Source organism: Siphateles boraxobius, unplaced genomic scaffold (genome assembly GCF_051911475.1).
Source record: "Siphateles boraxobius isolate OS27281-9 unplaced genomic scaffold, OSU_SipBor_1 19, whole genome shotgun sequence".
Taxonomy (NCBI): domain Eukaryota; kingdom Metazoa; phylum Chordata; class Actinopteri; order Cypriniformes; family Leuciscidae; genus Siphateles; species Siphateles boraxobius.
In genome coordinates this window covers 651,068-667,097 of record NW_027508799.1, presented here as the reverse complement: position 1 = coordinate 667,097, position 16,030 = coordinate 651,068, and the positions used below count along the sequence as shown (strand labels likewise).

The following is a 16,030-nucleotide window of genomic DNA, read 5'->3' as shown; positions in this document are numbered from 1 at the left end:
ACTGTAATGATTTTAAAGCTTGCAAATCACTTACAGGGTTTGGCTGGAGCCAAAATCTTTTGTGCCAGCTGTGAAGCAAATAAATGCTTCCCCCGCGCCAACAGGGCCTTCACATTGGTCGCCAGCAGTGGCCTGTTCTTAGTGGCAGTAGGTGGAGGAGGAACAGACACAGTGGCAGTGGGCACAGCAGCAGTGAGGACAGATGCAGTGGGCACAGTGGTGGTGGGCAAGGGGCTGGAGCCTGCCTCTTCAGCACGTATGCTTTGAAAAGGGCCATATTGGTGTTAGGCCTGGCCTTTGCCTTCTTCAGGTAGGTGATGAGAGCCTGGGCCTCCTTGCTTGGGTCCTCATACACCTCCTTCATTGACCTACCCTTAAAATCCCCAAACTCCACCATCAGACATCCAGAGTCTCCTGTCCTCTGGGCCTCCTGCAGCATGGCCTGTTTTATATGATACACCTCCACAGCCTCGCCTACCTCCCTGATCTGCGAGGTGTATCTGAGGAACAGGTGTTTGTTGTCCGACAACGGGTTGTCCCTCTCCTCCTCCCCCAAAATGCTGCTGACCAGATAGCAGGCATACCCCAGTGAGTTCTCCAGCAGCCACAGGAAAATCTGACCCTGGTGTTTCCCAAACTGGATCTTGCAGTGAGCCAGAACCAGGAACTGGTCTCCAGGATTCCCTCCATTCTGCCTCACAAAGGCAGTGGCCTCAGCCAGGACCTCCTCCTTACACCTGGCCCTCCCTGCCAACACGATCTTCCTCCTATTGGCCTCCTCAGTTGGCCACATAAGGAGTCGACCCTCGGAGGTTCTTCGTAAAACCGGGTATGCATACATAATCTGAAAGGACACAGGCATATACAGAACGTTACATAGCTGTCATATTCCAACTGAAAGTATTTTACTACAGCATTTCTTTTTTATGTAATTAATTATTATAATATTATAATAATTAATGAATATTATTATTATTATTATGAGCATAAGCATTATTGTTTTTTATACAACTGTGAATCACTTTGAATTGCCTTGTGTACAAATTGTAAATAGTGTGATGAACTTATTAATAAGAAAATAAATAACACTTCTTGGTACAATCTTGCTGGTATCATGCCATGCTTAAATCGTTTAGTTTTGTTTAGCTTTTGTGGCAGAGATTACTAAGAAACACCAAATATAACATAAAGGCGTTTATGACAATTCATAATAATATGATCATCAAACAGATCTAAAACTTAAAATGGTATATCAAATCGTTTTGGTATATCTTTTATAACATAGTTGAGAATCATTTGTTGAAACAAAAAAACACTTGTTTTTGCCTATTCATGTCTTTTTAAATATGTATAACATAGTATTTAAAAAGATAACATAAATATGTATACTGGTGTATAACATAGTATAGTATAACATATATGAATTAAACTTTTTTTTTAAAAGGTTTTAGTAAAAATCTTCTTGTGCTCAAAATAATGTAATGAATGACACAAAAAAATACTAAATTAACAACAACAAAAAAAATGGTTTAAGGAGGATATAGCTTATTAGCGGTCGGCTAATTATCTTGACAGTAGTGGCATGTTTTTTACTGTATATCATGGTAAAGTTGCAGGTTCACATGTACAGAGGAAAACGTGTGCTATTACACGCTAGCTAGCTTTATTGGCATGTTTAATTGTCTAAAAACAAACACTGTTTATGAATAAATAATGATCGATTATACAGTCGTGAAGAATAGACTTACCTGTTGCAAAGATGACGATAATTACTACTGATGACGACTACTTCCTGCTCAGCTACTGTTCGGACGCTCTCGCTTACTGCTCCGCGCTTTGCTCTATCGCTTTTATATTTCTATAATTTATCTCCTTTTATCACCTAATTTTAACTTCAGCAAATCAGCACAGTGCTCAAACGCTTGGATTACTACAAAAAAAAGCAGAATTATTTTATTCGACCAGCCTCCCACTGAAAGCTTACATTCCGGGGAAGAGAAAACACAACTGCCTACATTCATAAGGATAAGAAAATGCCTCCTCTGGAATCTACTTGCTGCTCCAACTGCCACAGACTTTTACAAAGGATTGCAATTCTTGAAACAAAGTTAATTGTGGGACCACCAAACCAGACGGAACACACGACAGAGCTTCGTCATGGACGTCCTCAGCATACAGCCGGTGAGTCCCATGAATCTAGTGCTTCTCGACAGGCCATACTGAGTGTAGAGAAACAAGCCGATCGTTTTACTAATCGATGGCACAAACAGGGTGCGAGACCCAAAGGCACTCGAGACATCAGATTGTCACGAGCATCACATATTACTGCAGTAGCATCCTCTACCCCAGATACGGCTCTGACAAGGACTGCAAACACTGGTCTCCTACCACCGCCTATACATCTTGAGAACAGATTTGAAGTATTAATGAATGAGGAATCCCCAAATTTGATGAATGTGATCGCACACAGACAGAATCAGCCAGTAGCTAACACTGATGCTAACTGGGGCTCAAGGTCGAGCAGACAGCGGCACTCAGCTCACAGTGCAGCCGAGCCCAGGACTCTGATAGTGGGCGACTCCGTAATCAGAAACATTAATAGCAGGGATACAACAAAGTGCTGCCTTCCACAAGCAACAACTTCTGATGTAAACAGGGAACTTCAGAACATTCTGATGAAACATAAGACTGCAAATCGACTCATCATTCATGTGGGGAAGAATGATATTCATAAAGAGCAGTCGGAACTTCTTAAAAAGGATTTCAATGAACTTTTTGAAACACTTAAAAGACTGAAAGTTCAAACATTCATCAGTGGACCACTCCCAGCAAGAGGAACAAACAGGTTTTCACGGTTGCTTGGGCTTAATACATGGCTGCAAAAAACCTGCAATATAAAAGGAGTGAACTTTATTGACAACTTCAATCTTTTCTGGAGTCAGAGGCAACTGTTTCAACAGGATGGCCACCACCCAAACAAACTTGGTTCAAGAGTGCTAAAGGACAATATCTACTTCTCCCTCCGTCATCCTTCTGCAATGTGTGCCAATCCACTCAACCTGAATGGCACACACACACCTGGATACAGTATGAATGACCACAGGATTTCACTTCAGCACCTGAATGGACATGCGGTTGACACATCACACAAGGACAGTGATAACACCACTCAGCCACAACAACCTCTGCTCACGGACACAATCTCAGCTGAGCCCTGCCCACAGAGCTCACCACAGACAGACTGTGACATACCAGCACTGCTCCAAGATACAGCACCCATAGACGACTTTCTGGAAAACAGCCAGGGAAACCAGGACAGCATATTACAGCCTCCAATAACACCAGAGCAAAAATCCCTCTCACCGGAAACATTATCACTCTCTCCAGCATCTCCACTTCTGTGCTTCTCAGAGAAAATGGAACAACTGGTGCATGCTGGAACTAGACTATCCCACTCTTTTGCTGCGAGCCCCCAGATACCAACCAAAAAACGCCAGGCCCCACAACCACCAAAGCCTGCGGGCCCAGCTCGCCCTCCCCCTCCCCCTCCCCCTCCTCCTCCTCCTCCCCCTCCTCCTGTGAGAGCTCTTCGGCCTCTGCCACAGTGCCAGGGCCCACACCCTCCTCCAGCGGCTCGAAGGTGAACCAAAAACAACTGATACCAGCTCTCAGTGATATGTGTCGGGTCCCCGCTATGATAACAATAACTTTCTCAAATGTTTACAGAACAAGCGGGAACCCAGTGTGCCTGTATCTTTTTCTATTGCTGTTCGAATACATGATAGAAAGTCTAAGGCCTTCAAAAGCCGTACAGCAAACCCATCTAATCTGGTGCCTATTAAACGACATACCAAGATTGCTGTAGGGACAAAAAGTAAGACTGTTAAGTTAGCACTTTTAAACATCCGCTCACTTAAAAATAAATCACTTTTAGTCAACGACTTAATAACCACATACAACCTGGATTTTATGTTGCTAAATGAAACTTGGCTAGAAGAAAGTTGCAGTGCAGCAGTCCTCAATGAAACAGCCCCTCCTAACTTTACTTGTATGAGTGTCTGCAGAGCTGTCAGAAGAGGCGGAGGTTTAGCTGCTCTTTATAAAGATGTCTATCAATGTAAGCAAATATCATTTGGGAATTACCCGTCTTTCGAGTATCCGGGTATTGTGTTAAAAGGTGCTCCACGCATTTTACTTATCATTGTTTACAGGCCTCCAAAATACTCTCCAGCTTTTGCTGAGAACTTAACAGAACTTTTATCAACAATTTCCTCAGAGTTTGACTGCTTTGCCATTGCTGGAGATTTTAATATTCACATAGATAATGCAGAAAACAATATGGCAAAATAAATCAAAACTGTTTTAAAAACTTTTGATCTGACTCAGCATGTACATGGACCCACACATAATCGTGGACACACTCTAGATTTACTTATCAGTAAGGGTCTAAACATTTCATCAATTGTTATTAAGGATGTAGCACTGTCTGATCATTTTTGTATTTTCTTTGATATATTGATCTCTCCTGCCATTGAAGCTAGATCTGTGTCTGTCAAGAAGAGATGCTTAAATGAGAACACTAGTGTACTATTTATGAAGGCTATATCTTTAACACCAAGCATATCTGCTGACTCTGTTGATTTTCTCCTTGATTCTTTTAACTCAAAAGTTAAGAGTGTAATTGATGATATTGCTCCTGTGAAAGTCAGGAAGAAGAGTGGCAGACAAAAAGCACCTTGGAGAAACTCAACAGCAGTGCAAAATATGAAAAGACAATGCAGAAAAGCAGAGCGCATGTGGCGGAAGACAAAACTTGTAGTCCATTATAACATCTACAAAGACAGCATCCATGCTTTCAATAAGGAACTAAGCAAAGCTAGACAGACTTTTTCTCGAATATTATAAACAGCAATATAAACAACACGCGCACTCTTTTTGCTACTGTAGAGAGACTGACAACCCCCCCAAGCCAGATTCCCAGTGAAATGCTCTCAGTGAGAAAGTGCAGTGAGTTTACTTCTTTCTTCTCTGAGAAAATCAATAATATCAGAAAGGTGATCAGCTCATCCTTGAGTTGCGCTGGGGTCAGGCAGATCAGACAACAGCACGAGAAAGTAGCCACTATGTCTGATTTCGAAGAAATTGATGGCAAAATTTTGGAAGAAACCGTACAGCAACTAAAAACATCAACCTGCGCCCTTGACGCACTTCCCACATCTTTTTTCAAAAATGTGTTACACAGCTTAGAAGCAGATCTCCTGGAAGTGGTAAATGCCTCACTTCTCTCTGGGAGTTTTCCGACCTCCCTGAAAACTGCTGTCGTCAAGCCCCTCCTGAAAAAGAGCAATCTGGATAAGACCATATTAAACAACTATAGACCGATATCAAATCTTCCTTTCATAGGCAAGATCATTGAAAAAGTTGTCTTCAATCAGCTGAACAAATTCTTAAGCTCGAATGGATACAATTTTTTGACCATTTTCAATCTGGTTTCCGACCGCACCACAGTACAGAGGCCGCGCTCATAAAGATAATAAATGATATTCGCTTAAATACTGATACAGGCAAATTATCAGTGCTGGTACTACTCGACCTCAGTGCTGCATTTGACACTGTCGATCACAAAATACTTCTTGACAGGCTGGAAAACTGGGTCGGGCTTTCTGGGATAGTCCTAAAATGGTTCAGGTCATACTTAGGAGGCAGAGGTTATTATGTGAGTATAGGAGACCATAAGTCTGAGTGGACATCCATGACATGTGGAGTCCCTCAAGGCTCAATTCTTGCGCCACTCCTATTCAACCTGTACATGCTCCCAATGAGCCAAATAATGAGAAAGAACCAAATGGCTTACCATAGCTATGCAGACGACACACAGCTCTACTTATCCCTATCGCCTAACGATTACAGCCCCATTGACTCCCTTTGCCAATGCATTGATGAAGTAAACAATTGGATGTGCCAAAACTTTCTTCAGTTAAACAAAGACAAAACTGAAGTCATTGCGTTTGGAAACAAAGATGAAGTTCTCAAGGTGAACGCATACCTTCAGTCTAGGGGTCAAACAACTAAAAATTTAGTCAGGAATCTGGGTGTGTCTCTAGAGTCAGACCTTAGTTTCAGTAGTCATGTCAAAGCAATAACTAAATCAGCATATTATCACCTGAAAAATATTGCAAGAATTAGATGCTTTGTTTCCAGTCAAGACTTAGAAAAACTTGTGCATGCTTTCATCACCAGTAGGGTGGATTATTGTAATGGACTTCTCACTGGCCTTCCCAAAAAGACCATAAGACAGTTGCAGCTCATACAGAACGCTGCTGCTAGGATTCTGAGCAGAACCAGAAAATATGAACACATCACACCAGTCCTCAGGTCTTTACACTGGCTGCCAGTTACATTTAGGATTGATTTTAAAGTATTATTACTGGTATATAAATCATTCAATGGCCTAGGACCTCAATACATTGCAGATATGCTCAGTGAATATAAACCCAACAGATCACTCAGATCATTAGGATCACATCGGCTAGAAATACCAAGGGTTCACTCTAAGCATGGCGAGTCTGCTTTTAGCTACTATGCCAGCCGCAGCTGGAACCAGCTTCCAGAAGAGATCAGATGTGCTCCTACAGTAGTCACATTCAAATCCAGACTCAAAACACATCTGTTTAACTGTGCATTTACTGAATGAGCACTGTGCCACTGTTCGTCCGACTGTTTGCACTGTATTTTATTTTATGTTTTAATTATTCTGATTTCATTTGATTATTTCTGTATTTTATCTTTTATTCCAAACTGTTTTAATTATTCTGATTTCTTTTGATTATTTTAATTTCTTCTATGTAAAGCACTTTGAATTACCATTGTGTAGGAAATGTGCTATATAAATAAACTTGCCTTGCCTTGCCTAATAATAGCGGTCGCCGATTGGTCAAAAGTAAGCCACAGGAGCAGAGCCAGGAGAGAAACGCGATTGGTCAAAAGTAAGCCACAGGAGAGAAAGGCGATTGGTCAAAAGTAAGCCACATGAGAGAAACACGATTGGTCAAAAGTAAGCCACAGGAGAGAACGCGATTGGTCAAAAGTAAGCCACAGCAGAGAAACACGATTGGCTCACGTGGGCTTACTTTGGGCTTACTTTGGCTCAATCGGTAGGAAGCAGTAGGCGCAAGCGAGAGGTAGTGGGATCGATGCCTGCATTCTCCAGTGCTGTCCATCCTTTTTACGCCCCCCTTCAAGGGGCACTACCTAGATGAGCTCTTGCGGCTCAGTGCTGCCGAAAAAGTTTTTTCGAACGAGGTACTGCACACATTCCTGGCAAAAGCAGGTCCCACCAAGATTTGAACTCGGATCGCTGAATTCAGAGCCCAGAGTGCTAACCATTACACCGTGGAACCTTGGCGTGTGTCAACTTTTCCCATGAGCAGAAGAGATTTAAGTCATTGAGTCCAAAAGCACGATAGCAAGGAGCAAATGAAGCCTTTGCTCTTTAAGCCCATGTTTTCCCAATTCCGACTCTGTTTGAGAGTGCCAATTTCACTGCCACGTCAGCAGTTGCGCATCACCTCTGTTTTTTCCCACCCTTCCGCAAAGAACCTGAAAAGGTTCTACCGTGATTGGAACTTGGATCGCTGGATTCAAAGCCCAAAGTGCTAACCATTACACCATGGAACTAACACTTCCTGACAGCTGGCTGTCTGAGAGGCAGATAGCGATGAGGCTAGGTGGAATCAGGTAGACTAAAAGAGGCGGACGTGGTTCCTCTGCCGAAACCCGGGATATAAATATCCTGGTTGCCCTAATCAGGCTGAAGAAATTAAAAGCAAAGCCTAATAATGGGCTCGTCCGGGATTTGAACCCGGGACCTCTCGCACCCTAAGCGAGAATCATACCCCTAGACCAACGAGCCGAAACCTACATCCTCCTTGCTGCTGCCGGGCCGGAAACATTTCAGCTTCCATGGCTTAAAGCGCAATTTTTTGATTAAATCTAAAATTAAAAGGTAGCCGGTGCAAAGTTTCCAGCACAGAGGAAATGCGGCCTCTTTTTTTGTGGTCATTGGAAATCACGCTGCAGGACCTGCACACGAATAATGAGAAGCTTACTTACAGGAGCCTGGTCTGCAACACTGGACCCAGTTGATGTTGCAGGAGCAGAGGCAGCACTTGGCTGGACAGAAGGCTGTGGAGGAGACTGCAGAGGAGGCTGAGCAGGGCGCAGAGGAGGAGACTGCAGAGGAGGCTGGGCAGGGCACAGGAGGAGACTGCAGAGGAGGCTGGGCAGGGCGCAGAGGAGGAGACTGCAGAGGAGGCTGGGCAGGGCGCAGAGTAGGAGACTGCAGAGGAGGCTGGGCAGGGCGCTGCAGTCCTGTGGGTGGCTGTAGTGAGGATGGTCCTGGTGCAGAGGGACAGGGGTTGAAGGCCTTGCTGGAAAGATGGGAGTTAATCTTTCCAGTGGACAGGAAGCTCTGCAGGCGACTGGTACACCTGGCCAGGGGTCCACAATGCTGGAGGAGCAGGATAAGGGGCAGGAGCAGGGGCAGTAGTACGAGCCGGGGCAGGAGCAGGGCCTCTCGAGCCTGCAGTGGCTGGAGAAAAAAGAAAAAAACTTACCCACTTACAGGGTTTGGCTGGAGACAAAATCTTTTGTGCCAGCTGTGAAGCAAATAAATGCTTCCCCCGCGCCAACAGGGCCTTCACATTGGTCGCCAGCAGTGGCCTGTTCTTAGTGGCAGTAGGTGGAGGAGGAACAGACACAGTGGCAGTGGGCACAGCAGCAGTGAGGACAGATGCAGTGGGCACAGTGGTGGTGGGCACGTGGGCTGGAGCCTGCCTCTTCAGCACGTATGCTTTGAAAAGGGCCATATTGGTGTTAGGCCTGGCCTTTGCCTTCTTCAGGTAGGTGATGAGAGCCTGGGCCTCCTTGCTTGGGTCCTCATACACCTCCTTCATTGACCTACCCTTACAATCCCCAAACTCCACCATCAGACATCCAGAGTCTCCTGTCCTCTGGGCCTCCTGCAGCATGGCCTGTTTTATATGATACACCTCCACAGCCTCGCCTACCTCCCTGATCTGCGAGGTGTATCTGAGGAACAGGTGTTTGTTGTCCGACAGCGGGTTGTCCCTCTCCTCCTCCCCCAAAATGCTGCTGACCAGATAGCAGGCATACCCCAGTGAGTTCTCCAGCAGCCACAGGAAAATCTGACCCTGGTGTTTCCCAAACTGGATCTTGCAGTGAGCCAGAACCAATAACTGGTCTCCAGGATTCCCTCCATTCTGCCTCACAAAGGCAGTGGCCTCAGCCAGGACCTCCTCCTTACACCTGGCCCTCCCTGCCAACACGATCTTCCTCCTATTGGCCTCCTCAGTTGGCCCCATAAGGAGTCGACCCTCAGAGGTTCTTCGTAAAACCGGGTATGCATACATAATCTGAAAGGACACAGGCATAAACAGAATGTTACATAGCTGTCATATTCCAACTGAAAGTATTTTACTACAGCATTTCTTTTTATGTAATTAATTATTATAATATTATAATAATTAATGAATATTATTATTATTATTATGAGCATAAGCATTATTGTTTTTTATACAACTGTGAATCACTTTGAATTGCCTTGTGTACAAATTGTAAATAGTGTGATGAACTTATTAATAAGAAAATAAATAACACTTCTTGGTACAATCTTGCTGGTATCATGCCATGCTTAAATCGTTTTGTTTTGTTTAGCTTTTGTGGCAGAGATTACTAAGAAACACCAAATATAACATAAAGGCGTTTATGACAATTCATAATAATATGATCATCAAACAGATCTAAAACTTAAAATGGTATATCAAATCGTTTTGGTATATCTTTTATAACATAGTTGAGAATCATTTGTTGAAACAAAAAACACTTGTTTTTGCCTATTCATGTCTTTTTAAATATGTATAACATAGTATTTAAAAAGATAACATAAATATTTATACTGGTGTATAACATAGTATAGTATAACATATATGAATTAAACTTTTTTTTTAAAAGGTTTTAGTAAAAATCTTCTTGTGCTCAAAATAATGTAATGAATGACACAAAAAATACTAAATTAACAACAACAAAAAAATGGTTTAAGGAGGATATAGCTTAATTAGCGGTCGGCTAATTATCTTGACAGTAGTGACATGTTTTTAACTGTATATCATGGTAAAGTTGCAGGTTCACATGTACAGAAGAAAATGTGTGCTATTACACGCTAGCTGGCTTTATTGCCATGTTTAATTGTCTAAAAACAAACACTGTTTATGAATAAATAATGATCGATTATAGAGTCGTGAAGAATAGACTTACCTGTTGCAAAGATTGCAAAGATGACGATAATAACAGCGGTCGCCGATTGGTCAAAAGTAAGCCACAGGAGCAGAGCCAGGAGAGAAACGCGATTGGTCAAAAGTAAGCCACAGGAGAGAAAGGCGATTGGTCAAAAGTAAGCCACAGGAGAGAAACACGATTGGTCAAAAGTAAGCCACAGGAGAGAACGCGATTGGTCAAAAGTAAGCCACAGCAGAGAAACACAACTGGCTCACGTGGGCTTACTTTGGGCTTACTTTGGCTCAATCGGTAGGAAGCAGTAGGCGCAAGCGAGAGGTAGTGGGATCGATGCCTGCATTCTCCAGTGCTGTCCATCCTTTTTACGCCCCACTTCAAGGGGCACTACCTAGATGAGCTCTTGCGGCTCAGTGCTGCCGAAAAAGTTTTTTCGAACGAGGTACTGCACACATTCCTGGCAAAAGCAGGTCCCACCGAAATTTGAACTCGGATCGCTGGATTCAGAGCCCAGAGTGCTAACCATTACACCATGGAACCTTGGCGTGTGTCAACTTTTCCCATGAGCAGCAGAGATTTAAGTCATTGAGTCCAGAAGCACGATAGCAAGGATTTAAGTCATTGAGTCCAGAAGCACGATAGCAAGGAGCAAATGAAGCCTTTGCTTTTTAAGCCCATGTTTCCCCAATTCCGACTCGGTTTGAGAGTGCCAATTTCACCGCCACGTCAGCAGTTGCGCATCACCTCTGTTTTTTCCCTCCCTTCCGCAAAGAACCTAAAAAGGTTTCACCGAGATTTGAACTCGGATTGCTGGATTCAAAGCGCAATTTTTTGATTAAATCTACAATTAAAAGGTAGCCAGTGCAAAGTTGCCAGCACAGAGGAAATGCCGCCTGTTTTTTTGTGGTCATTGGAAATCACGCTGCAGCACCTGCACACGTGCTAGGGATCGTCTTTGTCTTTGAGAGCGCCCCCCCACACAAGCCAAAAAGACGCGAAAAACGAGAATTTGCCCACAAATTTCCCCTGCAACATTATTAGGGCTATATTCCTGTGCGTTATGAAGGAGTTTTAGTCACATTTGAAACAAGTCACCCTCCGCGGGCTGGATTCGAACCCCTGTTCTGCGTGTGATCAACTGCGCCTGCGTCTTCATTTATCTATGACATCATTATATTGATTTATATTTTTTTGTGTGTATTATTATTATTTTTAAATATTGCACATTACATGTTGTTGATTATTTAATAAAATGAATAAAAATGGAGGGATATGATTTGATTGACATGATTTATCAGATTTGTTTTAAGACACTTCAAATGTTTTATTAAATGTTTTTTTTGTGTATATTATTTAAAAAAAATGCATATTACATGTTGTTTATGATTGAATAAAATGAATAAAAATGTTTCTTCAAATATGTGTGTTTTTTGTGAGGGATATGATTTGATTGATATGATTTATTAGATTACTTTAAGACACTTTAAATGTTTTATTAAAATGAATACACACAAATATTTCAATGACACTTAAAATGTTTTATTAAAATGAATACACAAATATTTAATTGACACTTTAAATGTAAAAAAACAAATATTAAAATGAATACACACAAATAATGAAATGAGTACACAGACACAAACACACATATATACATCTCACATATATAAAACTCTTTGGTTTTGGGCTGCCCACATTTGCTGCACATGTTAAAGGTTACCCCTCGCACATACTTCCTCTTATGGACTCCGCTTTCCGTCTCCTGGGCCCGCCGGCGCCTGTTCCTCTGGGTGTAACGGGAAACAGGAGCAGCAGACACAGGAGCAGGTGGAGCTGGGCCTGCACCGGATGTTGAAGCACCAGAAGGTGGAATCACCATTGACACGGTCATGTCTGGGTTAAGGACTAGTGACAATGACCCAGGTGCTGAAATGGGCTGCACAACTCCTGATGCTGTGGGGGCAGGTGCAATGGGGCACACCATGGTGGTGGCAGCAGCAGGCCGTCGACCTGGTCGCAGAAGAGGAGCCTGTCCTTCTCGATTTGGCGGAAGGGTAAATGTATGTTTTGGGCGTGAGGTCGATGCCGCTTCATCCAATTTTTCCCTCGGTGGAGGAAGCTGCGTATCAGCCACAGCAATTGGGTCAGGTGGAGTCAGTCCCTGAGCGAGGACACACATTTCCTGTTTTTTCTATTGCCGTTGAAACCTGAAAATAAATTACATGTATTATATGTTTAAAAAAGTATTCAGTTAATTTGAAGAAAATAATGTGCCTTGCTTACCACTGAATGAGTGTCTTCTGGTTTAGCTCAAACAGCTGGATCATTGTTTCATCCATCAGCCTGCGATTGTTAAGCACCAGCTCTCGGATGTGGTGGTAATCCGAGAGGATTTTAGACCACCTGGGGCGGCAAACTCCAGCCTTCTTGGTCGGCGACTTGTGTAAAGCACACAGCTTTGTACAAATGGCCTCAACCAAGCGGCTGGTGCTGGGCCACTGTGCTGGTCCCCCGGGATGTCCAATCAGACACCGTTTTACACTCTCCACACCCGGTGTGACTCCGGACCGCTTTGGTGCCTTAAAGCGTCCATGTGTCAGCTGAGGCTGATGTCGAGGCTGATAGTTGACCCGCTGTTTGTCTATGTCATGGAGAGCTGTCCACAGCTGAATGGCCTCTGTCACCTGCAGGTCAGTGAGGTAAGGAGCCACACGAAGACCAACCAGGTAACCAGCCATATCCTGGACCTTGTCCCACCCAGCAATGCCATCGGGCCCAATTACTGCTCCCTAGTAAATTCAGATTAATGTTAATATATGTGGAATAAAACGAGATTGAAATTAAATAAAGCCCTTAAAGTGTTTTACCTGAGCCTCGTCGGAGAAACTGCTTCCAGTGTCAGATGGCTGTGACAACACTGAAGGGGCAGGGGCAAGTTGGTGTCCTTCTCTAGTTGATGTGGATGGCTCAGCCAGTGACACGTCAGCCATTGATACATCAGCCGGTGATGCTGGGGACTGAGGCTGAGGCAAAGATGAGGGGCTGTTTGCGAGATCATGGCAGGGGTCATTCTCGTACAGCACTGGAACTGTGATGTCCTCCGTGATCTCTTCCTCAAACCCCTCATCTTGCAGGTCTTGGTCATCAATTTCCTCCACCAGCCTGTCTTCATCCTCTGGGTTCTGGAGCACTGGAGTCAGTGTTTTGCCAATTTGGCTGTAAAGGTACTCTATTCTTAGCAATTCACCTACGAGAATAAAAGGGGAAAAAAATGTCTTAATATTTTGTCTAGTACATTTAAGGCTAAATTGATACTTAGTAGAGTATTACAAAATAACAAATTAATGAATGTCTTGCCTGTATATGCTCCAGGAGGGCGATAGCGCTCATCCCAGGGCTTCCCAAAGACTGTCTGGCTAAGCTGGTCCACAACCTCTCTCATGGCACTGCCATATGACCGGATGGAGGACGCTCCTTTTATGGCATCTTCCATCCGGTCATCATTCCAACACATCAAGCCCTCAAGGAGATAGGCTTGAAAATGCGCATCACTGGCACTGGTTCCTAAAAGTAAAAAAAAAAAAAAAAAAAAAGGGTTTTATATGTCACATATGTACAATATATTTACTACACATGAGGTGCTATGAAGTAGCTGGTTACATGTAATAGAGTTATGTAATTACATAAAAAAATGATTGTCATTATAACCAGAGTTATTAGTGATTTGTGAGGCAAGACAGCTTTGTCAATGCTTTTATGACATCAGAAAAGAACTGTAAAAGTGTGACATTTATTAATGTGACATTAATTTAACGTAATGGAAGCAGTTACAGTGCTTATATTTTTTTACAGAAAAATTACTAATCCATATGTATGTAATACCTGGAATAAAACGGTTCAGGTGGAGGTGGAATGACTCCAAGGAGGTAGAGCCTCGAGCACACCTGTAGCAGCACAGCTCCACACCGCCTTTCTTCAGTGTCCCCTTCTTTATGTAGAGCGGAAAGTGCTCTGGGTCTTGGATACACTGTACATGCTTCCGCTGTTCTTTCCATATCTGCTGGATCCGTTCATGGTTCAGAAGTGGAACTCCCAGAGTATCCTTCCCGTCCGCACTGTCAAACTGATCAATCAGTGACCCAATCAATATGGTGGTCTCCTCCTCCCCCCTGGTCCTCCTCCGGCAGTGCAGTGCCAACTCCCTCCGGTTAATGTGAGCACTGACCGCCTTTTCTGAGATGTAGCCAGTCTTCTTTGCTGCCAGCTCACCCTCCTTTGCACGGCGAAGAGCAGCCACATCCTCTGAATCCCACTGGAATATGGACATGGATAGACGTGCCATGAAGATCCCATAGAGCGGATGAGCCTCTGTCGTGACACCTGCAGCAAATCGCCGCATGAAATGCCAGATGTCCAGGCGCACTTCAAGCTCATCCCACTCCGAAAACATGGCCTTCACCTGAGACTGGCCGTGCTGACTGCAGCAATCTCTGTCCACGTACATCACCTTTGGGGATGCCTCTCCTGCCTCTCGGTAGCGTTTCATTAGGCCAGCTGCCATGGGGTCCAGTGCATGTCCCTCGGCGGCTGTTAGGACAGAGACAAGGACTTGGCCGTGTTCGTTACAAACATTTGTGCACCAGGCAGCTGTTCCTGAAGCAGCACCGGCAAGTTTTTTTGTGACCTATTGAAGAAAAAAAAGATTTAAAAAAACAAAACAAAATAAAAACTCATAACTGTTCATTATGTACACACACACATATCCATATCTGGACAATTTCTGGATATAAACAGGGCTGTGATACCTTTTTTGTGGAGTCCATCTTGAGAACACAGCCAAATACAGATGTTATTTTGGCCTTGACCTCGTCCAGGTGCCCCAGAACCTCCCTGGCGTACACAGCTAACAGCCACTTAGGTTTAGGAAGGGCAGGTAAAAGGGGCGGCTCAGCAAACACAGGAGGCTGCACAAGGGAGGACCTTGTGAATGGTTCACAGGCAGTCAGGTACTGCAGGACACGCTGTGTCCATGCCTCACTGTGTTGTTCCATCAGCTTCTTGTAGAGCTGAGTCACACTGTTGCCCAGTGTCCTCTCCCTCATCATCCTCACCACCCGGTTGTCACATGAGTATCTAAAGAAACAACAGTATAATCATGCAAATGCTTTGGTTGGAAAAAAATAACACAAATAAAAGCGCCTAATAATGAATGATTGTCATTATGAATTACCTGTATGTCAGCAAAGCTGGAAACTGACTGCGGTGGCCCATATCCAGCTGTCCTAAGATGTCCTCGTTCCAAGCTGGATACTTCTTTTTGCAGCGTTTGCACTCCAGATACTCAGTGGCAAGGTCATACCACCCATCAATGTCCAAGACCTTGTGCACGGTACGGTAAAGTCCTGCCGCTGTAAGTCTGTGCTTACCACAGTCTGGGCGAACGCAGACAAGAGGAAACAACCACATCTTTAGCGGCATCCATAAGAAAATGGGCCGACAGAAGAAGAGGTCAGGTGAGGCGGGTGGCTGGGTGTTTATTAAAGGGGGCTGAGGAGGATACCACCAAAGCTTCAGCTGGGACACTATTTCTGGCTTTCCGGTTCGCATGTTGGCCTTAAACAGTGTGTTCCGGATCCACTCATGCTGGAAAGGTGGAAGATGATCTTTCCAGTGACTAGGAAGCTCAGCTGGTGGCTGATGATGAGGAAGAGCTGGTGTC

General features: G+C 44.0%; 2 non-coding genes across 2 annotated transcripts; both read right to left on the bottom strand.

The window, feature by feature from the left end:
- Positions 1-7,840: 7,840 nt before the first annotated feature.
- Positions 7,841-7,912, bottom strand: trnap-agg (transfer RNA proline (anticodon AGG)). The gene has a single exon. It is a non-coding gene; the product is annotated as a tRNA-Pro (tRNA).
- A 2,867-nt stretch (positions 7,913-10,779) lies between these two features.
- On the bottom strand, positions 10,780-10,851 carry trnaq-cug (transfer RNA glutamine (anticodon CUG)). The gene has a single exon. It is a non-coding gene; the product is annotated as a tRNA-Gln (tRNA).
- Positions 10,852-16,030: the final 5,179 nt, after the last annotated feature.